General features: G+C 45.0%; 1 protein-coding gene across 7 annotated transcripts in view; it reads left to right on the plus strand.

The window, feature by feature from the left end:
- Positions 1–1799: 1799 nt before the first annotated feature.
- LOC104047827 (NAD(P) transhydrogenase, mitochondrial-like) overlaps positions 1800–25243 on the plus strand; it is an 849989-nt gene continuing 826545 nt past the window's right edge. For 2 of the 7 annotated variants that reach the window (XM_064439802.1, XM_064439799.1), the window contains exon 1: positions 2064–2228. The gene's annotated coding sequence lies outside the window, so the exon portion shown is untranslated. The other 5 variants (XR_010370808.1, XM_064439801.1, XM_064439800.1 and 2 more) reach the window with 4 other exon arrangements.

Consider the following 25243-nt stretch of genomic DNA (forward strand, 5'->3'; position numbering starts at 1 on the left):
TACCTCAGGAGACCACTGCCTGGTAAGCTCAAGAAATGGCATGTTTGTTGGAGAATATTTAAATTGCAATGAGTCCATCTCATTGAACATGACAAATATTGACCCAGCATTCCAGTCACTTAATTATACTGGCCTCCCAGTTCCTCTAGGGACAGGTTGTGTGGTACAGCAGCTTGGAAGACTTTGCCTCTGGGGTGACGGGGAGCCCTGATCCCCAACATCACTATTATTGATAAAACAGCACAGAATCCCTCGAGAAGAGGACGGAGAGACACTTTAATCAGAAACCGAAGAACAAATAACCCCTTAATAGAAAGGCCGACAGGCTACCATAGCTTTGTGCGGTGGCTAATTCCATCCCTGGGGGTTAGCGAGTTGGAGAAGGCCATAGTAAACATCTCGGCTGTAATAGAGATAATCGAGAATAAAACTGTAGATGCCATCAGGGCACTCCAAGAAGAAACTACTGGTTTATCGAAAATAGTATAACAAAATCGTATGGCCCTAGACTTATTATTAGCCTCACAGGGAGGGGTATGCACAGTAGTCAATGCCAGCTCTTGCACGTATGTAGACCAAAGTGGGCGAATCGCTGCTGACATACAGGGGATCAGAGAACAATCAAAATTCTTACATAGAGTAACTCAAGACGACACGTCCTGGGGGTTTTTCGAGCTATGGGAAAAACTAACTACTTGGTTCCCAAATTTAACATGGCTAAAACAGTTATTTGTTACTATAATAATCATTATAGTCTTATCCATAGTCCTTTGCATAGAAGTACGAGGTGCCTTATGGTGTTTCTGGAGTACAGGAGATTCCTACAGTGAATGGAAAAAGAACGAACTGCGACGAAGACTGGAATCTGGCAAATACTTTGAGAATGTTAGATAAAGAAACATTGTATTAGAATATTAGAATAAGACTATTAGATAAAGAAACACTGTATTAGATTGGGGTGTAGTAAAAGAATTTACTAACTCTGTAGAAAGGGGGGACTGAAAGGGGGAAAACAAAAGTTAACTGTTCTATTGCTGAATGCTTATCCAGCTGAAAGTTAATTGTCGCGGAACGCTTATCTAGCCGCTGTGTAAAATAATTAGCAAGGAGGCCTGGAATCCACCTGCGATAAGGATTGAAAATTGTCTCAAGAACCAGCTAAAACCGACTTTGCAGTTTGGACAAGTGTCAAGAGATAACTGAGTCTGCGCAAAACCAAAAGGTTACTAGCGGTGACGAAGAGGAGCCAGCAGCCTTCATCTTTATGACCCCCAATGACCACCACGAGGAGGCGCTGCGCAAGCTTAGTTGGGAAAGATTTATGGAAATAACTTTTTTTGGCTAATTTTACTACGAAGCGGGGAAAGGTCATGCATATGTATAGGCGTATTGGGAAATCTTATGTATATGTAATGCTTTACTGTATAAATCCAAGACAAACTATCACACGGGCGCGCACGACTTTAGTGGGACTACCCCCCGTGCTGCCCAGCGCTGAATAAACATACCTACTTTACAGTCTTACAGATTGTGGAGTCCGCTTTCTGCACGTCATAACTTCTTGTCATAATTCACTAGTTGTGAGACTGGAAGCTGTATGACACTGTAAAATGCCTCAGGCAAAGCAAATTTTGTATAAGCAGTTGTACAGATGTAAATAAAAAAAGTTTAATTTATACCTGGAAATTACAGATTGTGTGAAATAGGACAACATATACAGGGAATACTGTAGGCAACCTGATAAGCTGTCCTCTGTAAACTGTCTCTTTAATAGCACATCCTCTTTATCGATTCATATATTAGTATTTATGCAGTTGCAAGAGTTCCTCTTTTTCTTTTATCCTCCCTTATTGTAGAGAGCTGCCGGGCCACCTCTCATCCGCGCGTGGGCGCCTGAAGCACGAGCCGCCGGTAGCACGTGGGAGCCACGCGACGGGCACCCCCGCCGCCCCCTTCCAGAGCGGGGAGAGGGACGCCGCATGACCTGTCCGCTCCGACCTTCGCGTTCCCCTCACTCCTTCCGGGTTGGCGGGCAGGCAGATAGGCCCAAGGTCAGTCAGTACTGCGGCGGGGTTGGTGGGTGTGTTGTTCTGTGGTGTGGTGGGCTGGGGGGTGCGCGGGGGCATTTTCGCTTTCTCCTGCCATTGCTGAGGAGAAGGCTGTGGTGTCCTGCTTTTGCAGCACCCAGGGAGAGGCGGGAACGAAGGGTAGGCGGACGTGTGGAGAAGGTAGGTGACGCGGAAAGGGTCCCCCGGGAGCGCTCGTAGGTGGGGGGCGGAGAGGTGGTGGCTCCGAGCATCCCCCTGGGCGGGCGCGATGGCCGCCGGTCATTGTGGCTGTGGGGAGCGGCGGAGGGTGAGCCGCGGAGGGCGAGCCGCCTGCCCAAGGTCAGTCAGTGGCCACGGGCTGTAAATTAGCAGCGGAAGTGAAACAGGGCCGCCGCCTTGTGGGCCGCGCCGGTGGGGAGCAGTGAGTCGCTGTCGTCGTGAGCCGTAGGGAGGGAAGGGATGGCACGGCATGGCACGGCATGTTAGTGCCTCTATAAACACGGACGGCGGATTCCGGGCGAAGAACCCTTCCCTCTGCCGGCAGCCAGTAGCCACCTGCTAGCGAGGGCGGTCCAGCAGCTGGCGGGGAGCGCGGACCGGCTCTCCTGCCTGTTCCTCGCTGACCCACTTTTCCTGGTGGTGCCTTTCCTACTGTGAGTGTCTGCTTTGGTATGTCTCCTGATGCCTGTAAGCGGCTGTCCTGCTCAGGGTAACTCCTTTGGGAGCTCTAGCAGGGGTTTGAATTGTTTGTGTGGTTCCTTGGGGTGCAGGAGATTTTCACTTGTGAGAGTTGCTTGTTTAGAGCAACGGCGTAAAGAGAATACAGTCTTGAGTCACAGAAATATCAATCTGTAGGTCAACTTGTAATGTCAATTCTCTCGTGGGCTTACTGCTTCAGTTTGATATTTGCCTTACTCAGTTTGGAAAAACTGGATTTTGTTTTCTAGCTAGGGAGAAATGATCGTCTCGTGGCTAGTGTCGGTTGACTGAAGTTGCTGAGTTTACGTATCTTCTGTCTAGTATTGTTAATAATTCTTGCTTTGTTTTTACATGTGCAGCAGGGATTCCATACGTGGCAAGGAGTCTGCTGTGAGGTCTGGGTGAAATGGTGAACCTTCTGCATATTGCTGTTAGTGGGTGCTCAACTCCTGTTTTTGGCAATTTGTTACCACCTAAGGTGCATTCTGCAAAGATGCCGTGTTTGCGAATGTTTAGAATGCACCAGATGCTCAGGTCTCAGGCAGCTCCAAAGCCAGGTAAATTGATTAAACTATTGTAAATAATCTTTTATTTAAAAACTTGAAGATAGCTTGAATTTTTCTTTTATATATGTGTTAGTACAGAAAAGACTTAAAAAGAACACTCTTAAATGATGTCAGCAGCTTACTTGAGTCAGTTGCAGTACAATTTTACACTGGTTTAAAAGGGCTTATGCAGAAGGTGTTTGTGTTTATTATGAATACTTTGGAACCAAATATCAGGGTAGGTGATCAGAGCTCCTGCTGACACCTTGCTTGAGGGAAGTATTTAAACAAATGCTGTTCTTACTTAAAAGCCTGAGTTCCCCACAAGTTTTGGTAGTGCAACTCTGTGTGCATGCAGGGGAAAATACAGCTCTCGCAAAGAGAGCATCTGCAAGCATGACTATATGTAGATGCAGTTATCCCATCTAAGAAAAATCTCTTAACTTTGTTCAGGAAACTTTTATGTTGTACCATGTTGAAAAACTTTTGATCTGCATCTTCACATGTAGGGTTTGTTAGTATATTTGTACTGATTATGTTTTAGTGCAGATAATGGACAGGTTCAGGTATTTTCAGGGGGAAAAAAAGGGAGAGGGGAATGGGGGCATCCTTGGTTCCAGTTTATGATGTGAGCTGGGTGTATGAAAATCAGAACTGACATTTTTTTTCTCTGTCCTACACTGTGCATAGCTTGACAGCTAGAAGGCTGGAGAATATGTAAAACTGGTTTAATGATGGTTTTCCTTGTTATCCTGCATGGGTCATGTCTCCCTGAAGGAATTTAGAGACCCTGCTTCAGTGATCATCTAGGGTCTTCTCAGTCTGGGACAGATTAATGTGGAGAGTTAGACTGATTGTACACGTGATGTTTGGTTCTTTGACACATGCACAGTAGGTACTGCATTTGATATTTTGGAGGCTTAGAAAAGTAGCACTGTTTGTGAACAGAAGCGTCTGGTTGTGAAAACACAGGATGTAAAATTAGACCATATAACTTGGAAAAGCCTTCGTTGCATGGAATTTCTGGCAATACTAACAGTGGCTGGTGTATTTTGGGGTCCTTTCAAATCAATGGCCCAATGTTTGGGGCTTCTGAAGAAATGTGATAAGAAGAGTTTCTTTACTCTGAGGGCTTCTGGTAATCTGTATCGTATGGCTTTTTGCCACAGTTGCATGGTGAAACCTGAATTTCTTTGCTGTGACTGACAGCCCAGGGATCTGGGGTCTGTCAGAACTGATCGGGTAATGGTTTTGCCATCCCGTGAATTTGTGGTGCTCCAAATTTTTTTTTCCCATATTCCATATCTGAATGAAAGAGACATCTGTCTTGATATGGCAAATTGCCCCTTGGTTGGGAGTGTTAACGTGGAGCATAGGAAACTAGGTTCAAAGTCCTTTCTTGGATGTCCCAGGTAAGTGCCCTTGTTGTTTGAGTTTGGAATCAATCTTTGGCTTTGACCACAAATTTGATCATGAAACTGAAAGATCTCTTCAGTTTTACTGAAATCAGTATGCTTGTGTGTATGTATTTCTTGTTTTTATGAATCAGTTTTCAGAAATTTTACCACAAGGATGGAGAATTCTGATTAGTGCCATGTGTTTAAGCATTCAGTGCTGTCCCTTCAGATCTCTCATGTGGGAGCTCTTATTTAAGAGAGGGTAGTATTCATGCAATGCAGTTATTTAATGCTGAGAATTATAAGTTTGATAAGTATTTTGGCTGATAATTAAGCTGTCCTTATAGTTCGTTTTGGTAACATGAGATTTGTCATTCAGTAGAGGACAAATCAAGGATAAAACAGTAATTGAATGACAAATTAGTAGCAGTACTGTTGTCTATGTATACTTTTTAAGTGGTCCTGAATCAAAATTTAACAGCATATAAAATAACTATGTTTTATTCTTACTTTTAGAAATTATCTTTGATTTTATTGACACTTGGTAAAATCACCGTAATACTAAGAAGAGTAAGTTTTCAGAATAGGCTAGTGTCACAGTAATTCTTCTTAGGTCTGTAGTTATTACTTCCATTCTCTCAGATTAGCTTTCATTTAGTCCAGGATATGTTATATACAGGAACAACAGCTGCCTGGGGAATGAAGAGATTTGGAGTTGGATGAAAAGTAAATTTGGAGGATGGATACTTTTCTTATTGCTATTTATTTTGCTGCTGTTTTCTTTGTTTTTTAGAAACATAGGAATTTTTATACAGGAATAAACAGGTATTTCAGTAACCTATCTCAAATAGTTGCTAGTACCAGATGCTTCAGAAACAGATGCAAAACTTTCTCAAGCCCTGGGGAAGGTGCTTATGGAGTGACTAATTCAGAGGTTTCCAATATACTTCCAAATTGGTTTGTTCTACAGCTCTGTGACTTTTACCCCTCTCTAAGGATTTTTTAATGTCCTTTTTACTTTTATGCCGTTTTCTTAAAATTTCCTGGTTTTTTTTCTAGATCTTGCAGAACTTTTAAACCTATAATAGCTTATTGTCAATTAATTCTCTAGATAAGCTGTACATTATTTATAAACCATATACATTCTCCTTTAATTTCTTTGGATTTTTGTGTCTCCTTACTTGTGTAAGAAGAGGTGTTTGTTTAATCTTCTGTACCATTCCTTTTTTTTTTTTTCCTTCTTTTATTTTCCCCCAAAGCATCATATTGCTGTTCTTCGGAATATGTCCTCATCTTCAGAACAGGTGAGGTGGTTTGTTTAAAGCTGATGTTAGAGTAATGTAGCTGTACGCTTCTATGGGAGAACTTATCTTGGGCCGCATACCTCCGGGACACAGGGCTCTACCCACCCTGGGGACAGTGATGCACAGACACCAATATGATGGATACAAAATGTCCGTCTATTTGGCTGCGTCACACGCTTATATAGCTCTTGCGGTTCCTGTTCCTGCCACTCCTATGGGGAGGAGTCTATCTTTCCGTCACATCCCGTAATCTTCCGGTCGCCGATCCCTGTCTATTCCCCTACAGAGTAACTTAAAAGTTAGGCAGGTTTCATCTCCTGTTTTCCTATCCCAGAGCATGTGGCATAAATCAAAACTTCTCCTTTCTCTAAGTCAGTCTCTAATACTTGTTGATAATATTTTACTACAGGTTACTTCCTGAAACCAGGTTAAGGAGATATAAAAACCCTGTATTTCTCTCTATTTCTCTACATACAACATTCTGAGTTATTGATAGTTTTAATTTAGGTTCTTCTCTAAACACTCAGTTTGTAGATGAAACTTAAATGGAGAAGGTCGCTTTTATAGTTATTTTTAATTGTTTGATTTCTAAAGCTTGGAGATGTAGATTACCTACTTATTTTGTTTACTTGAAGTTTGAAACTGTGCTTTGCACATGTCCTCATTATGCAGTGGAGATTATGTTAAGGGGGTGAGAAAGCCTAGTAATAAGATTGGCTTACTTAAAAATACAGTATTCTTATTAGTTTTTCTGAATTCTAATTTATGTACATTGCATACTAAGATTCTAAGGCCTGTGAATTTTAATGATTCTACTTTTGATAGTGGCAAAATCCTTTTTGTGTTTATTCTTTGTATCTCCTACTCAATGAACAATACATTCAAAATCATGTGACCAAAAACGGTGCTCAAGGTATGTGTAACTTGGTCTGTTTTTGGAAAATGTTCTTGATGTCATAAAGCAGTAAGTTACTAAAACATACCCAAAGCAGTTCTTAAAGAGATTATCTGACATAGAGGCTTAGAAAGGCAACTTGGAAGCTTTGCTCCATCACGCAGTTCTAAACCCATGGCAAGGACAGCAGATGTACTATCTCAAAATAAAACCTAAAACAAGATCCTAAGTTTATAATTCTAGATTTCAACCTTTCAAAACTAATAACTTTGAAATTGCTGAGTTCAACAAACCACATCTGTGCTCTGTGTTAATAATATAGCTTCCTTCAAACATATTATTTATCATATCCTGTCCTGAAGCTTTAACATAGATCTTTGCTTTGCAGTTGTAGACATATGCTCCTTTTTGGTGTTGAATGATGTGATAGCTCAGGGTAGTCTACTTGGAAAAATGTTGTATACCTGTTCTAGTTGAAGTCTGGCAAACTGACATCTGTTTGATATTCACTTGCTTCTATATTCACTGATTGCTAGAAATTTGGTAGTGGGGCAGAGGAGAAAAGGTGAGAGATGAATGAGACTTGTTGACTGTTTAGCTTGGATTTGATCTCCCAGAGCACTGGAGGAGGACATAGTCCTCAGTATTGGTCTCTGATCGTTCTGCTTACTAAAGAAGGTGCAAATACTTTCTATCTGAAAAATTTTTACCTTTTTTATCTATTTTTATTGCATACAAGATGTAATAATATGAAAGAAATAAATGAGGAAAAACATTTAGCATATAGCGACTGCATGTTCGTGTCCCATCATTCCTAGCTATTTACTCTTATATTCTAGTACTTCACACAAAATCAAGCGAACAAAAAAGAAATCAGAAGTGTCAGTTGTCATTTGAACTTGAGCCTTAGGAGCTAACAAAAAACCCAAAACCTAGATTGCCTTTTTTTTTTTTCTTGAGAAGTATATAAGCTTTATTCAAGTGTTTGCATGCCTTTAAATTTGCAGTCAAAGAATCACATAATGGTTTAGGTTGGAAGGGACCTTTAGAGGTCATCTAGTCCAACCCCCCTGCAATGAGCAGGGACATCATCTACTAGATCAGGTTGCTCAGAGCCCCGTCCAACCTGACCTTGAATGTTTCCAGGGATGGGGACTTGTGGTTTAGCGGCAGCTCAGCCCCACACAGTCGCTCGCTCACTCCCCCACCGGTAGATGGGGGAGAGAATCAGAAGGGTAACGTTCGTGGGTTGGGATAAGAACAGTTTAATAATTAAAATTAAAAGAAACAACAGTAGAAATGCAATGTAAAGGAGAACAACGAGAGGCGCAAAGCCCCGGGGGAGGGGGGAAGGGAGGGGAGAGGGGGAACGAACCGCCGAAACAAACCGCACGCGCCGCAGCCGCTCGCCGCCCGCCGACCCGACGCCGCGCCGCCTCCGCGCTGCCACTGCCCCCCCTCAATATATTGGTCATGGTGTCACATGGTATGGAATGAACCTGCCATTGGCCAGTCGGGGTCAGCCGTCCCCACCATGGCCCTGCCCCTCCCAGCCCCCCCCGCCACGCGGCAGAGCGCGGGAAGCTGGAAAGGTAGCCGACCCCCACAGTGAGGAGAATTAACCCCTTCTCAGCCAAAACCAGCACATTCTCCACCCCTTATTCCATACCATTTACACCATGCCCAGGTCCCATACCATCCAATACAATCTTACCAACCACCACCCCTCCCCTTCCCATCCTTTAACATAATACACAGACATCATTCCCTTAGTTCATGCTCCTTCCCTGTAAAATGTCCATTAAAATGTCCATTGAGTTCACCCAGTCCATGACTCTGGGCTCCATCTGTTGTATCAGTCTTTCAGGGTGGGAGAGATGGTGAGTGTGTGGCGTTGGGTTGCTGCATACCGAGTCAGTCATCGTTCCATCACTGCTGCACGGCTTGTTTCACAGTTTATCTTCCATGGGTTGGGAGGCTCGTACTCTGATATCATTGATACAACACAGGTGACACACAATATTATATAGCAGTTTGCATTGTGCCATTCAGTTCCTTGGCTGTTTTCACCCAAAATCAAATCCCCTTGAGGCACACATCGGATTTCTCCATCCTCCCCCATCACCCACCAAGTGCACCCAGGTCCTTGAGCAAAAGCAATCCCACAAATGGGTTTGCCTTTGCCGGAGGCAGGAAGAACCCAGACTGTTTTGCCCAGCATACTTTTTGTGTGCACTAGAGGGACTCTATCCCCTTCCACAGTATGTAGGATTTCTGACTGGGCAGGGCCAGCTCGGTTGGCAGATTGCCCTTGTGTTGACTAACCAGGTGGCTTTTGCTAAATGTGTATCCCAGTGCTTGAATGTTCCACCCCCCATTGCTCTCAGTGTAGTTTTTAACAGTCCATTGTACCGTTCAATTTTCCCAGAGGCTGGTGCGTGATAGGGGATGTGATACACCCACTCAATGCCATGCTCTTTGGCCCAGATGTCTATGAGGTTATTTCGGAAATGAGTCCCATTGTCTGACTCAATTCTCTCTGGGGTGCCATGTCGCCACAGGACTTGTTTCTCAAGACCCAGGATAGTGTTCCGGGCAGTGGCGTGGGGGATGGGATATGTTTCCAGCCAGCCAGTCGTTGTTTCTACCATTGTAAGCACATGGCGCTTGCCTTGGCGGGTCTGTGGGAGTGTGATATAGTCAATTTGCCAGGCCTCCCCATATTTATATTTCAGCCATCGTCCCCCATACCACAGAGGCTTTACCCGCTTCGCTTGCTTGATTGCAGCACATGTTTCACATTCGTGGATAACCTGCGCAATAACGTCCATGGTCAAGTCCACCCCTCGATCACGAGCCCACCTGTATGTTGCATCTCTCCCTTGATGGCCTGAGGTGTCATGGGCCCACCCAGCTAGAAATAGTTCACCCTTATGTTGCCAGTCCAGATCCACCTCAGCCACTTCAGTCTTGGCAGCCTGATCCACCTGCTGGTTGTTTTCATGTTCTTCAGTGGCCTGACTCTTGGGTACATGAGCATCCATGTGACGTACCTTTAGAATCATAGAATCATTAAGGTTGGAAAAGACCTCTAGGATCATCAAGTCCAACCGTCAACCCAACACTACCCTGCTTCGTAAACCATGCCCTGAAGTGCCACGTTTACACGTCTTTTGAATATCTCCAGGGATGGCAACTCTACCATCTCTCTGGGCAGCCTGCTCCAATGCCTGACCACTCTTTCAGTGAAGAAATTTTTCCTAATATCCAATCTAAACCTCCCCTGATGCGGCTTGAAGCCACCTCAGCCACTTCAATCTTGGCAGCCTGATCTACCTGCTGGTTGTTTCGATGTTCTTCAGTGGCCCGACTCTTGGGGACATGAGCATCCACATGACGTACTTTCACAACCAGGTTCTCTACGCGGGCAGCAATATCTTGCCACAATGTGACAGCCAGATGGGTTTGCCTCTGCGCTGCCAGTTGCTTTGCTTCCATTGCTGCAGCCAGCCCCACAGGGCATTTGCCACCATCCAGGAGTCAGTATAGAGATAGAGCACTGGCCACTTTTCCCGTTCAGCGATGTCTAAGGCCAGCTGGATGGCCTTTACCTCTGCAAACTGGCTCGATTCACCTTCTCCTTCAGCAGTTTCTGCAACTTGTCGTGTAGGACTCCATACAGCAGCCTTCCATCTCCGGTGCTTTCCCACAAGGCGACAGGACCCATCAGTGAACAGGGCATATTGCTTCTCATCTTCTGGCAGTGTGTTATACAGTGGGGCTTCTTCAGCACGTGTCACCTCCTGCTCTGGTGATAATCCAAAATCTTTGCTTTCTGGCCAGTCCATAATCACTTCCAAGATTCCTGGGTGACTGGGGTTTCCTACTCGAGCCCGCTGGGTGATCAGTGCAACCCATTTACTCCACGTAGCATCAGTTGCATGGTGTGTAGAGGGGATGTTTCCTTTGAACATCCAGCCCAGCACTGGCAGTTGGGGTGCCTGGAGCAACTGTGCTTCAGTACCAACCACTTCTGAAGCAGCTCGAACCCCTTCATATGCTGCCAATATCTCTTTTTCAGTTGGAGTATAGCAGGCTTCAGACCCTCTGTATCCCCGACTCCAAAACCCTAGGGGTCGACCCCGGGTCTCCCCATGTGCTTTCTGCCAGAGGTTCCAGGTAGGGCCATTCTCCCCGGCTGCAGTGTAGAGCACATTTTTTACATCTTGTCCTGCCCGGACTGGCCCAAGAGCTAGTGCATGGACTATTTCTCATTTAATCTGTTCAAAGGCTTGTTGTTGCTCAGGGCCCCATTTGAAATAATTCTTTTTCCGGGTCACTTGATAGAGAGGGCTTACGATCAGACTGTAATTTGGAATATGCATTCTCCAAAAACCCACAACGCCCAAGAAAGCTTGTGTTTCCTTTTTGCTAGTTGGTGGAGACATGGCTGCTATTTTGTTGATCACATCCATTGGAATCTGACGACGACCATCTTGCCATTTGATTCCTAAGAACTGGATTTCTCTTGCAGGTCCCTTCACCTTACTTTGTTTTATGGCAAAACCAGCTTTCAGAAGGATTTGGACTATTTTCTCTCCTTTCTCAAAAAAACTTCTTCCGCTGTGCTGCCCCACACAATGATGTCATCAATGTACTGAAGGTGTTCTGGAGCTTCTCCCTGTTCCAGTACAGTCTGAATCAGTCCATGGCAAATGGTAGGACTGTGTTTCCACCCCTGGGGCAGTCGATTCCAGGTGTACTGGACGCCCCTCCATGTGAAAGCAAACTGTGGCCTGCACTCTGCTGCCAGAGGGATTGAGAAGAATGCATTAGCAATATCAGTTGTGGTATACCACTTGGCCGCCTTTGACTCCAGTTCGTATTGAAGTTCTAGCATGTCTGGCACAGCAGCACTCAACGGTGGAGTGACTTCATTCAGGCCACGATAGTCTACTGTTAGTCTCCACTCTCCATTAGACTTCCGGACTGGCCATATGGGACTGTTAAAGGGTGAGTGGGTCTTACTGATGACTCCTTGGCTCCTCAGTTGGTGAATGAGTTTATGGATGGGGATCAGAGAGTCTCTGTTGGTGCGATATTGCCGCCGGTGCACTGTTGTGGTGGCGATTGGCACCTGTTGTTCTTTGACCCTCAGCAACCCCACCACAGAAGGGTCCTTTGAGAGACCGGGCAAGGTAGACAGCTGTTCAGTTTCCTCCGTCTCCAAGGCAGCTACACCAAAAGCCCACTTGTACCCTTTGGGTCCTTGAAATACCCTCTCCTGAGGTAGTCTATGCCAAGGATGCACGGAGCCTCTGGGCCAGTCACAATGGGGTGCTTTTGCCACTCATTGCCAGTGAGGCTCACTTCGACCTCCAATACAGTTAGCTCTTGGGATCCCCCTGTCACTCCAGCAATGCTGATGGGTTCTGCCCCTATATAGTTTGATGGCATTAAGGTGCACTGTGCGCCAGTGTCCACTAAAGCTTTATACTCCTGTGGGTCGGACGTGCCAGGCCATCGGATCCACACAGTCCAGTAAGCCCGGTTATCCCTTTCCTCCACCCGGCTGGAGGCAGGGCCCCTCTAGTCCTGATCATGGCAGTCACAACTCACTTCCTGCAAATGTGAATCAGGAGTCCCTCTATTACACTTAGAAATAAAATCAGCGCTTTTACTCCTCTGTCTGGGGACTTGCTCGCTGGAAACTGGAGCAGCAGCTTTCCTGGAAGAGCCTCCCTGAGTGACTGTTCTTCCTTGCAGTTCATGTACTCGTGCCTGTAGGGTCGAGGTAGGCTTTCCATCCCACCTCATCATGTCCTCTCCGTGGTCACGCAGGTAGAACCATAGGGTGGCCCGTGGTGTGTATCCCCTTCTTTGAGCCAAAGGACGCTTATTCCTAACAGCTGAGACACTGCTCTGTCGAGGTGGGGGGTAGGACAGATCTTCTTTGAGTTGCTGGACCTCTTGGGATATTTTCTCCACAGCAGAGACAAGTGAGGAAGAGATATTTGTGTCGTAATCTTGGAGTCTATCTATCACCTCTGCCACTGTTGGTGTCTTGTCATCTTTCCAGGACATCACTGCCAATGAGTTTGCAGGCGAAGATGGTGCGCTCCGTACAAACTTCTGCCACATGGGTCGTGTGCACTCGGCTTCATCTGGATCTTTGGATGACCGTTGATCGTCCAGGTCACCATAAATCACCTCAAGCACAGCTAATTCCCTTAGATACTGGATGCCTTTCTCCATAGTTGTCCATTTTCCTGGGCGATATGTAACATCTTCTTTAAAGGGATACCTTTCCTTCACTCCAGACAGGAGTCGCCTCCAGAGGCTGGGGGCTTGTGGTTTTTTTCCAATTGCTTTGTCAACGCCCCCTTCCCCAGAAAGGGATCCCAGTTGTTTGGCTTCTTTTCCCTCTACTTCCAGGCTACTGGCCCCATTACCCCAGCATCGGAGCAGCCAGGTGACAATGTGCTCACCTGAACGATGGCTATAATCTTTTCGCATATCTCGCAACTCGCTTAATGACAGGCATCGGGTGGTCTCTATTTCATTTATTACTTCTCCCTCCTCTCCCCGCGATGGCCCTGGTTCTTCCTCATCCCGTTCTAAACGAGTTGATGTCCGCTTCCAATATTTCGTCTTGTGTATGGGGGCAACTGATACTGGTACGGGTTTATTTTCTGAGCTAGCTCCGGTACTTGTTGTGGGGGTTTGAGTAGCTGCAGTGCCTGTTGTTCAGGGCTGGATTGTCTACAGTGCCAGTCACTTTGCATTTCAATCCAGAGACATTCTCTTCCCCCTGGGGGAACTGAATACTGTTGAGCAGGGCTCGGTATGCATGGGCCAGGCCCCAGCATGTTGCAGTTATCTGTGTCTCTCTGGAGTTCCCAGCACAACAACATACTTTCTCCAAATATTCTACTAGTTTTTTAGGATTCTGCACTTGTTCGGGGGTGAAACTCCAAAACACTGGGGGTGCCCACTGCCCTAGGTAGTTGCCCATGCTATCCCACATGCCCTGCCACTCATAACTATCAAGCCTCGGGGCAGATTTCTGGGTGATATTCTGAAGTTGCTTAGTCAAAACCAAAACAACATGCCCAAAAACTAACAATAAGTGCACCTTAACCACCCAAGGATGTTCAAGATACAAAAAGGTTGTTGTAACAAAGGCACAGGCATCATAGAACAAAGTTGCAAAGGTACTATTCTGTATTTCCTCCCTATAAAATCTCTCAGAGGAGGAGGTATAATTGCTAATTGCCTCAACAAGGTGGTATGCAAAGTACAGTAACGGTTTCAGCAAAAACCCCAAATACCAGATAAAGCTGAAAACGAGTGTTTGTATAACAAATCTTGTAGGCAAAACATTACTAATCACAGCAGAACACAGCAGACTCAACAAACCAACACCGATTTTTAACACCAACTGCAAAAAGGACAACATGGTGCTGTGACCAGCAGCTGTTGTTATCTCCAACCCTTGAGCCCCACGTTGGGCGCCAAAAAGACTGTCGTGGTTTAGCGGCAGCTCAGCCCCACACAGTCGCTCGCTCACTCCCCACCGGTAGATGGGGGAGAGAATCAGAAGGGTAACGCTCGTGGGTTGGGATAAGAACAGTTTAATAATTAAAATTAAAAGAAACAACAATAGAAATGCAGTGTAAAGGAGAACAACGAGAGGCGCAAAGCCCCGGGAGGGGGGAAGGGAGGGGAGTGGGGGGGTGGTACGAACCGCCAAAACAAACCGCACGCGCCGCAGCCGCTTGCCGCCCACTGACCCGCCGCCGCGCCGCCTCCGCGCTGCCACTGCCCCCCCTCAATATATTGGTCATGGTGTCACATGGTATGGAATGAATGTGCCATTGGCCAGTCGGGGTCAGCCGCCCCCGCCATGGCCCTGCCCCTCCCAGCCCCCTCTACCACGCGGCAGAGCGCGGGAAGCTGGAAAGGTAGCCGACCCCCACAGTGAGGAGAATTAACCCCTTCTCAGCCAAAACCAGCACAGGACTCCACCACCTCTCTGGGCAACCTGTTCCAGCATTTCACCACCCTCATCATAAGAATTTCTTCCTTATATCCAGTCTAAATCTACCCTCTTTTAGTTCAAAACCATCACCCCTTGTCCTATTGCTACAGGCCCGGCTAAAAGGTCTGTCCCCATCTTTCTTATAAGCTCCCTTTAAGTATTGAAAGGCCACAATGAGGTCTCCCCAGAGGCTTCTTCAGGCTGAACAACCCCAACTCTCTCAGCCTTTCCTCATAGGAGAGGTGTTCCAGCCCTCGGATCATCTTTGTGGCCCTCCTCTGCACCTGCTCCAACAGGTCGATGTTTGTCTCCAGATTGGAGTAGACTCCAGAGCTGGATGCAGTACTCCAGGTGGGGTCTCACCAGAGCAGAGGGGCAGAATCACCTGCCTCGACCTGCTGGCCAGGCTTCTTTTCATGCAGCCCAGGATACGGTTGGCTTTCTGGGCTGCCAGCACACGTTGCCGGCTCATGTCCAATTTTTAATCCACCAGTATCCCCAAGTCCTTCTCCACAGGGCTGCTCTCAATCCCTTCATCCCCCAGCCTGTATTGATACTGGGGTTTGCCCCGGCCCAGGTGCAGGACCTTGTACTTGGCCTTGTTGAACCTCATGAGGTTCATATGGGCCCACTTCTTGAACTTGTCCAGGTCCCTCTGATGGCATCCCATCCCTCAGGTTCTCAACCGTGCCATTCAGCTTGGTGTCATCTGCAAACTTGCTGAGGGTACACTCAGTCCCACTGTCTATGTCACTGATGAAGATATTAAACAGTACCAGTCCCCATTCAGACCCCTGAGGGACACCACTTGTCACTGATCGCCTCTATCCAGGCATTGAGCCATTGACTACTATCCTCTGGATGCGACCATGCAGCCAGTTCATTATCCACCAAACAGTCCACCCATCAAATCCATATCTCTCCAGTTTAGAGAGAAGGATGCTGTGGGGGACCATGTCAAAGGCCTTACAGAAGTCCAGATAAATGACATCTGTAGCTCTTCCCTTGTCCACTGATGTAGTCACTCCATCATAGAAGGCCACTAGGTTGGTCAGGCAGGACTTGCCCTTGGTGAAGCCATGCTGGCTGTCTTGGATCACCTCCCTGTCCTCCCTGTGCCTTAGCATAGCTTCTAGGAGGATCTGTTCCATGATCTTCCCAGGCACAGAGGTGAGGCTGACAGGACGGTAGTTCCCTCTTTCCTCCTTTTAACCCTTTTAAAAAATGGGTGCAGTCATTCTTCTATTCCATGTATGGAATAATTTATTCCTTCTTTCCTCTGCATTTGTGCACTGCAAAATCTTCTAAAAGGAGAAAGGGGAGGTAGTACTTCAGTTTTTATTTTCTCACTCCTCCTTGAGAAGCTTTTTGCCTTCTGTCCTGGAGCTACTTCCTTTCTGAAATTATGTTTCACCTCTGTTGTTCTAACAAATTTCAATCTTCTAAGTTTCATTTCTGCTTTTAAAAGACAAGAAAGCTCATTTCTACTGAGTTTATTTAATGAAAATCAGAAGCAGGACTTTATTGTGTTTTAATTAGGAGAATAGGCGAGGGGGAAGTTGTCTTCAAATGACAAGGGTAATTTGTGCGAGTGACAGAAACAATTATCATAGCTTTCAAGTGGCTGGCGCTGCTGTGATAGGGATGCCCTGAGTTGCGTGGTGATGCTTAGATGTGGTGTATGCTGATGAAGCAAATATTTGCAAAGCATTGTTACTTATGTGGGTCTGTTGTTTTAGGTGTGTATTCTTGCTCCTGGTATGACATCATGTTCATTTAAACCATGTTTTTTCTGAATTTGATTTTGTCTTGTAATTTAAAGAAAGTTAAATGTTCTCCAACATATTAAATATCAAAACACTTGTGTCTTTAAATTATTTCTTACTATGTTATTAATTTATTTTCAAAGAGAAAGCTAATTATTTTTATTTTTTTTTAATATTAGAAGTAATACACTTTGGTGATCTTTCATTCTGTCGTCTTGTTGTATGTGTTCAGTCATTAGATTTTTTTAAATGGGTGAGAAGACTGACAAGTACAGGTAGATATTTAAGTACCAGTTCTTAGCAACTCTGTTTTATATTAACAACTCTTATGATACTATCAACTTATGTTCTGAAAATACATTTTCACATGTTAAATTTTAAACACCTTGCAGTCCCAGTTTTATTTCACAGATTTAGATTTAAAAATATAAAAGAATTAATTTCCTCAAAATTCTTATAGTATGGTATGTTTTTGGCTTTGTTTTGCTTGTTTCTATCTTAAAAAACAAACAGGAAAAAAAAGTGAAAAGGAGGCCTTCCTAAAACATGCAACACATTCCTAGTCTGGTACAATTTTTGTAGCAAAATGCATGGTATTAGTGGCCAAATTAAAAACAGGCTTGTAACTTAAAACAAGCCTTTCATGTCTTTTTTTTTTTTGGCGTGTGTGTTTTTGGTTGTGGTTTTTGGTGGTGTGTTGTGGGGTTTCTTGGTGGTTTTTTTTTTGTTTGTTTTTTGCTTGACCTTTAATATGAGTGACTGTTTAGGCTGCTCAAGTTATATTTCATTAATATATACGTGGTGTAGGTCTCTCATGTATAAATGTCACAATCTGGATTTAAATTCTGGATAGATATCAGTGAAAGCTGTTGCGGATAGATGTCAGTGAAAGCTGATGCAGAACTGGGCCTGGGAGCTGGACTGCATGCTGTCTAGTGTAATTGAATCAATGTGGTAGTTTGATATACTATTATTCTGCCTGAGTCTGTGTATTTATAAATAATGTGTTTAAACACTTGATTGGATCAGAGAAGTTTAACTGTCAGATATTAGATTGGAAGCCTGCAAATTCTACATGAATGAAGTTAGATGTTTAATTTGAGACCTTAAGCTAAAACTGATACATTGCATTTTCTGCAGTTTTTTGGTGTTATTTAGTAGAGCTTGGAACAAGTTAAGACAAGGAGATAACATTTAAGAGAAGTATAGCTGAACAAGCTAGTAGACTGATATTCTATTTTAATTCAATTACTCCTGAATTCAACTCTTAGAGTACCTTATCAGTGTAATTGTGCCTTTCAGTGTACTTTTGTGGTACACTCATTAATAGTGATCTGAGACAACTGTAATTTGGCTTTGATAGACATTTAAAACATGTTCAGTTAAAATGCAGTTCAGCTATTCAAGCTCATTTGTTTATTTTTTTCACAGTAAAGTTGAAGTAACTAGAGAGGGATTTAAATTCTTCTTACCCTAGTTGGAACATGTTATCACCAGAACACCATGTATTGTGTAACTGGTATTCTGATTTATACAATCATAACTGTATCATTTCAGATGGGTATGAACTGCACCAAACACTTGTCATTGCTTGTGTGGCTGATTGTGCTGTCCTGCTGATGCCTGAGAGAACAGGAATTTCTAGAAAGAGGGTATAATTTAAGGAAATGTAAACTATACTTCTAGAAAATACCATTCTGCTTCCTCATCCCTGAGGAGGGAGAATCACTAGTGTGACATGACTGCATGTGTCTATTGTTATGGAAATTATGTATGCCAGCCCACCATAACAGGGTTCAACTCTAGGTTTCCGCTGAAGCAATAGGCCAAAAAGAGATTCTTCTATAAAGTCCTTTTTATTAGTAGTGCTATAGCTCAAGCTGGGTGCATCCGAAGGGGGACCCCGAACAAAGAAGTCCCTGGGCAATTATACCCTTACAGTCTAAGTTTCCCACCCCTCCCATGACAGTTTGGACCAATTAGTAATATTAAGGCCTGGGGTCATCTTGTTTTTTATTGGCCTGATTTGTTTGTTGTTTTTGTTGCTAAGTGGTCATCTTATACAGTGTACAGTGATTCTATATCCTGTTTCACATCCTTTTAGGTCAGTTTCAGCTGGTTCTGTAGTTAGCTTTTTGGCATGTTGTAATACGGTTGTCACAGTTCATGTACTGTGATCTATAGGCTTTGTCTACTCTAGCTATTAATGTTTAAGCTGCTAGTGCTAAGTTTGGACTAACTTTTTCTACAACACTATACAACACTGAAGAGTTCCTTTAATATCAGTTCAATTATCTTTAGTGTAACTGATGCTGTCTTATCTGCCACTCTTACAGGAATTCCTTATAAACAGCTGACCGTAGGTGTCCCCAAGGAGATATTTGAGAATAAGAAGAGAGTGGCTCTATCACCGGCTGGAGTTCAAGCCTTGGTTAAACAAGGCTTCAGTATTGTGGTGGAGTCTGGTGCTGGAGAAGCTTCCAAATTTTCTGATGACCATTACAGAGAAGTTGGAGCAAGGATCCAGGGGACCAAGGAAGTCCTGGCTTCTGATTTGATTGTCAAAGTAATTGCTTTATTCATATATTTCCTATACATTTCCTACTACATTCTTCTTGGAGAAACATATAGGTCAAATTTTTTGAATAGTCTGCTGAAAGTGCAGTAAATAAGCTCCTTTAAATTCATATTTTTCATTCTATGTTCAGATTTAATTTTAGTCTGTCTTTTTAATAGCTCAGATGTGCACTTACAGTAATAAACTAGTAAATAGCAGCATTGGAAAAACATTAGGATAATTTCTTATCAATTTTTTACCTACCTTGGAGAAGTTTTGTGTTTTCTAGAGCAAGGTAGACTAGTTCCGGACGCTAATCAGACAAGATCCCTGCTGTAAGAAATTTGCTCAAAGAGTAGTAACACACAACTCAAGTTACTCTTCAAAGAAAGTTGCTTGAAATTTTTAAAGATGCGGGCTTCTAACTTTTCTCAATAAGACATCCAACAACTTCACAGAAACAGTGTGTTTCAACAGTACTTGTAACTAGAGGAGTTGTAGCTGGTCTGGGAGGATCGCTAAAAGTAAAGTTGCTTGAGAGGTATTAGGTTGTGCAGAGTCCTGAAGGAAAAAAAAGACCTTAAACTCGATGTTGAAGCTTCCTTTTAAATGTTTTATATGGCGTTATCCTGTCAGGATTGAACACAGAATTTCTGTGCGCTAGTTTGTGAACAACTTTTTAAGTAGGTTTCTTTTTGAAGAAAAGTGAGAAATTCCAAAGACATGAATACAGATCAAGATGGGTTTCTACTGGACTTCATGCTTGAAGTTCCCTGTATGTGATAGTACATTGCAAACTAATTAGGGATTCTTAGCCTGTAGAGTTTAATTGGCACATCTGTTGCATAATCATTTTGCCTGAGAATGGCTGGTTTTGGGGCAGCTGTCTATCATAAAAGCCAGTAACTGCTGGTTAGAAGCCATCAGAACTTCCTGAAAGCGTGTGCTGACTATTACTGCTCTGTCACCCATCTGCCTAGAGATAATTCTAATATGTGGACTGCAGCTAAGAAGTGTAGATACTCAATTAAGTTGTGTAAACTAACACATTCCTTTCTCATGTACTTTGTGGATGGGAATAGACAGACTGCAAGCTGGGAGAAAGGAAGTGGAGTGTGCACTGATTTATTTCCACTTATTGATTTGGAAACTTTTCTCTTTCTTCAGGTGAGGTCTCCTATATATAACTCGGCTCTAGGTGTACATGAGGCAGATCTTTTTAAGACGGTGGCTACCTTGATTAGTTTTATCTACCCAGCACAAAATCCAGACCTCCTGAAAAAACTTGCAGGAAAAAAGACCACTGTCTTGGCTATGGATCAGGTTCCACGGGTCACCATTGCTCAGGGATATGATGCACTTAGTTCCATGGCCAACATTGCTGGATATGAATCTTAATTTTTTATTTTCTTTTCTCTCCCTCCTTCTTCTCTCTGGCTTGAGTAAGTATAGCTGGATTAAAAGCTATGTACTTTGATATTAGGTATATCTAAACCAATTCTGTGTTTCGGTTTTTATACAGCTGTTTCAAGCATGATGAAGCTGTTGGAGGTGCCAAACAACTTTTTAAGTTTCTAATGGTCAGCTTTGCAGCAGATCAGAGGAAGGCTTTTTAAAAATAAACAAACAAAAATTGAAGGCAATTCTTCTAATTCCTGGACTGCTTTGTCTAGTGCCTCTTTGCTCTGAACTAGATCAGAGTGGGTTCAAAGATATCCTTAAGACAGGTTGAACACAGATTGTCTGTCATTGGGCTCTGATGTTGTTGGGAGAAGGCTATCAGATTATTTTCTGGACACCAGCAGCGTTTATCAATGTATATGTTTGGTTGTTTCTCTGTGTTTTCATTCTGTGTAATTTTACTAAAATATAATAAGAAATCATAATGTATTTAAAGGTATAAAATCTACTAGCTGTATTCTGAATTAAAACTGATTTTAAACCTCAACCACCTCAACGGTGTGCATGGCTGTAGTGGGTCCTCGTACACCCCTCCGGGGAAACCTGTGTGCTCGAGCACCTTTCTGAAATGCCTGTACACCAATGCACGCAGCATGGGAAATAAACAGGAGGAACTAGAGGTCTGTGTGCGGTCACAGGGCCATGATCTCACTGCAGTCACAGAGACATGGTGGGATAGCTCACATGACTGGAATGTGGTCATGGATGGCTACAGGCTTTTCAGGAAAGGCAGACCAGCAAGGCGAGGTGGGGGAGTTGCTCTTTATGTGAGGGAGCAACTGGAATGCATCGAGCTCTGCCTTGGAGTGGAAGGAGAACAAGTTGAGAGCTTGTGGGTAAAAAATAAGGGACAGGCAAATATGGGCGACACTGTTGTGGGCATTTGCTACAGGCCACATGATGAAGAAGAGGTAGTGGTAGTTGATGAAGCCTTCTACAGACAGCTGGAAGTAGCCTCGCAATCGCAGGCCCTGGTCCTCGTGGGGGACTTCAACCTGCTTGGAGGAATCCCATGGCCTAGGGCTCTGGAAGGCAGGGGGGGCACAAGAAAGCTGGTCAGTATTCAAGGACCACTTCCTCCGAGCTCAAGACTGGTGCATCCCCAGGAGGAAGAAGTCAGGCAGAGGAGCCAGGAAACCTGCATGGATGAGCAAAGAGCTTCTAGGGAAACTCAAATGGAAGAAGGAGGTTCACAGTATGTGGAAAAAGGGACTGGCCACTTGGGAGGAATATAGGAACGTTGTCAGGGTATGCAGAGATGCGACGAGGAAGGCCAAGGCCCACTTGGAATGAAATCTGGCAAGGGATGTCAAGGATAACAAGAAGGGCTTCTTCAAATACATGAGCAGTAAAAGGAAGACTGGGGATACAGTGGGCCCACTGCTGAACAAGGAAGGGGCCCTGGTGACACGGGATGCAGAGAAGGTGGAGTTACTGAATGCCTTCTTTGCCTCAGTCTTTACTGCTAAGGCTGGCCCTCAGGCATCTCAGCCCCCAGAAGAGAGAGGACAAATGGGGACAAAGGAGGACTTCCCCTTGGATGAGGAGGATTGGGTCAGAGATCACCTAGGCAAACCGGATCCTCGCAAATCCACGGGCCCCGACGGGATGCACCCGCGAGTGCTGAAGGAGCTGGCGGATGTTCTTGCCGAGCCACTCTCCACGATCTTTGAAAGGTCATGGAGGACAAGAGAGGAGCCCGAGGACTGAAGGACAGCAAATGTCACTCCAGTCTTCAAAAAGGGCAAGAAGGAGGACCCGGGGAACTATAGGCCAGTCAGCCTCACCTCCATGCTTGACCAACCTGATAGCCTTCTATGATGGCGTGACTGGCTGGGTCGATGAAGGGAGAGCAGTGGGTGTTGTCTATCTCAACTTCAGTAAGGCATTCGACACTGTCTCCCATAGCCTTCTCACAGGCAAGCTAAGGAAGTGTGGGTTGGATGAGTGGACAGTGAGGTGGATAGAGAACTGGCTCAACAACAGAACTCAGAGGGTCGTGATCAATGGAGCAGAGTCTGGATGGAGGCCTGTCACTAGTGGTGTTCCCCAGGGGTCTGTGCTGGGTCCAGTCCTGTTCAATATATTCATCAGTGACCTGGACGATGGGATAGAGTGTAACCTCAGCAAGTTCGTTGATGATACCAAGGTGGGAGGAGTGGCTGATACACCAGAAGACTCTGTTGCCATCCAGTGAGACCTGGACAGGCTGGAGAGCTGGGCTGAGGGGAACCTGATGAAATTCAACAACAGCAAGTGCAAGGTCCTGCCCCTGGGGAGGAACAACCCCATGCACCGGTACATGTTGGGGGCTGACCTACTGTAAAGTGGCTCTGCTGAGAAGGATCTGGGACTGCTGGTGTACAGCAAGCTGACTGTCGTGGTTTAGCCGGCAGCTCAGCCCCACACAGTCACTTGCTCACTCCCCCACCGGTAGATGGGGGAGAGAATCAGAAGGGTAACACTTGTGGGTTGGGATAAGAACGGTTTAATAACTAAAATTAAAAGAAACAACAACAGAAATGCAATGTAAAGGAGAACAACGAGAAGCGCAAAGCCCCAGGGGAGGGGGGAAGGGAGGGGAGAGGGGGAACGAACCGCCGAAACAAACCGCACGCGACGCAGCTGCTCACCACCCGCCGACCCGATGCCGCGCCGCTCCCAAGCTGCAAAACTGCCCCCCCCTTAATATACTGGTCATGGTGTCACATGGTATGGAATGAATGTGCCATTGGCCAGTCGGGGTCAGCCGTCCCCACCATGGCCCTGCCCCTCCCAGCCCCCCCCGCCACGCGGCAGAGCGCGGGAAGCTGGAAAGGTAGCCGACCCCCACAGTGAGGAGAATTAACCCCTTTCTCAGCCAAAACCAGCACATTCTCCACCCCTTATTCCACACCATTTACACCATGCCCAGGTCCCATACCATCCAATACAACCGTACCAACCACCACCCCTCCCCTTCCCATCCTTTAACATAATATACAGACAACATTCCCTTAGTTCATGAACCTTCCCTGTAAAATGTCCATTAAAAAGTCCATTGAGTTCACCCAGTCCATGACTCTGGGCTCCATCTGTTGTATCAGTCTTTCAGGGTGGGAGAGGTGGTGTGTATGGTGTTGGGTTGCTGCATACCAAGTCAGTCATCGTTCCATCACTGCTGCACGGCTTGTTTCACAGTTTATCTTCCATGGGTTGGGAGGTTCATACTCTGATATCATTGATACAACACAGAGGTGACACACAATATTATATAGCAGTTTGCATTGTGCCATTCAGTTCCTTGGCTGTTTTCGCCCAAAATCAAATCCCCTTGAGGCACACATTGGATTTCTCCATCCTCCCCCATCACCCAACAAGTGCACCCAGGTCCTCGAGCAAAAGCAATCCCATGAATGGGTTTGCCTTTGCTGGAGGCAGGAAGAACCCAGACTGTTTTCCCCAGCATATTTTCTACATGCCTTACAGGGACTCTATCCCCTTCCACAGTATGTAGGATTTCTGACTGGGCAGGGCCAGCTCGGTTGGCAGATCCCCTTGTGTTGACTAACCTTTTGCTAAATGTGTATCCCAGTGCTTGAATGTTCCACCCCGCCCATTGCTCTCAGTGTAGTTTTTAACAGTCCATTGTACCGTTCAATTTTCCCAGAGGCTGGTGCGTGATAGGGGATGTGATATGTGGGATATCTGGAAAGCAAAGGACACATAGTGAACAATCCAGGCTCGGACTGCGTGGACTTAATCGGCCTGGGAACAAGAAGGCCTCAAGGATGTTGCGAGTTAAAACCAATGTATGTAGCTATTAATAACTGATGGAAAACCAGCGGGAGACAGGCACCATCCGATGATGATCATCAAGTCTCGTTTATTGGCAATCAGCAAACATCTTTTATACCGTTCGTAAATTAGCTCATACATATTGCAAAAGCGCAGCTCATCATTGGCTGGGAGGTAAATGCCAACTCCTCCCATGCTTATCTCTTGTGTTCAGCCTTGCAATTAGCAGTTACTTGTTTCTCACATTCTTTTACCGATCAGCAACAGCTGGGCTCACACTCCTTTGTAAAACACCAGCTGGCCTCACATTCTTCTGTTGACCAACAGCTGGGCCCAAGGTCGCTTCCGACCTGGAGCCTGTTTTCCTACTTCAATGCCCTCTTTCTGCTAGCCATTCCCGGGCTAGAGTCTCCCACATTTCCCCCTTTTTCTTTTGTTCCTTGAGAAAGGAACATGGCACTCATACTTCTTTCCATCATTTGTTGCATACATTGCGATATACAAGGGACACACATTAATATAATAATAAACAGTATAAATATTATTAATCCCATCTGCAAAATACTCTTGATCCAATTGCCAATGCCCCATCCATTAAACAAGCTGTTAAACCAATGCCATGGATCATCCTGTCTTACAGAGTCTACATCTAGTAATAAGTCAGATAATGCCTTTGATGTGACATTTGTTTGCTTAGCTAGCCAACACCCTAGCTTGTTTAATGTCGTGAGGCTTTGAGCAACACCAACTCCA

The sequence above is a fragment of the Phalacrocorax carbo genome, assembly GCF_963921805.1.
Source record: "Phalacrocorax carbo chromosome W unlocalized genomic scaffold, bPhaCar2.1 SUPER_W_unloc_1, whole genome shotgun sequence".
Lineage (NCBI taxonomy): Eukaryota > Metazoa > Chordata > Aves > Suliformes > Phalacrocoracidae > Phalacrocorax > Phalacrocorax carbo.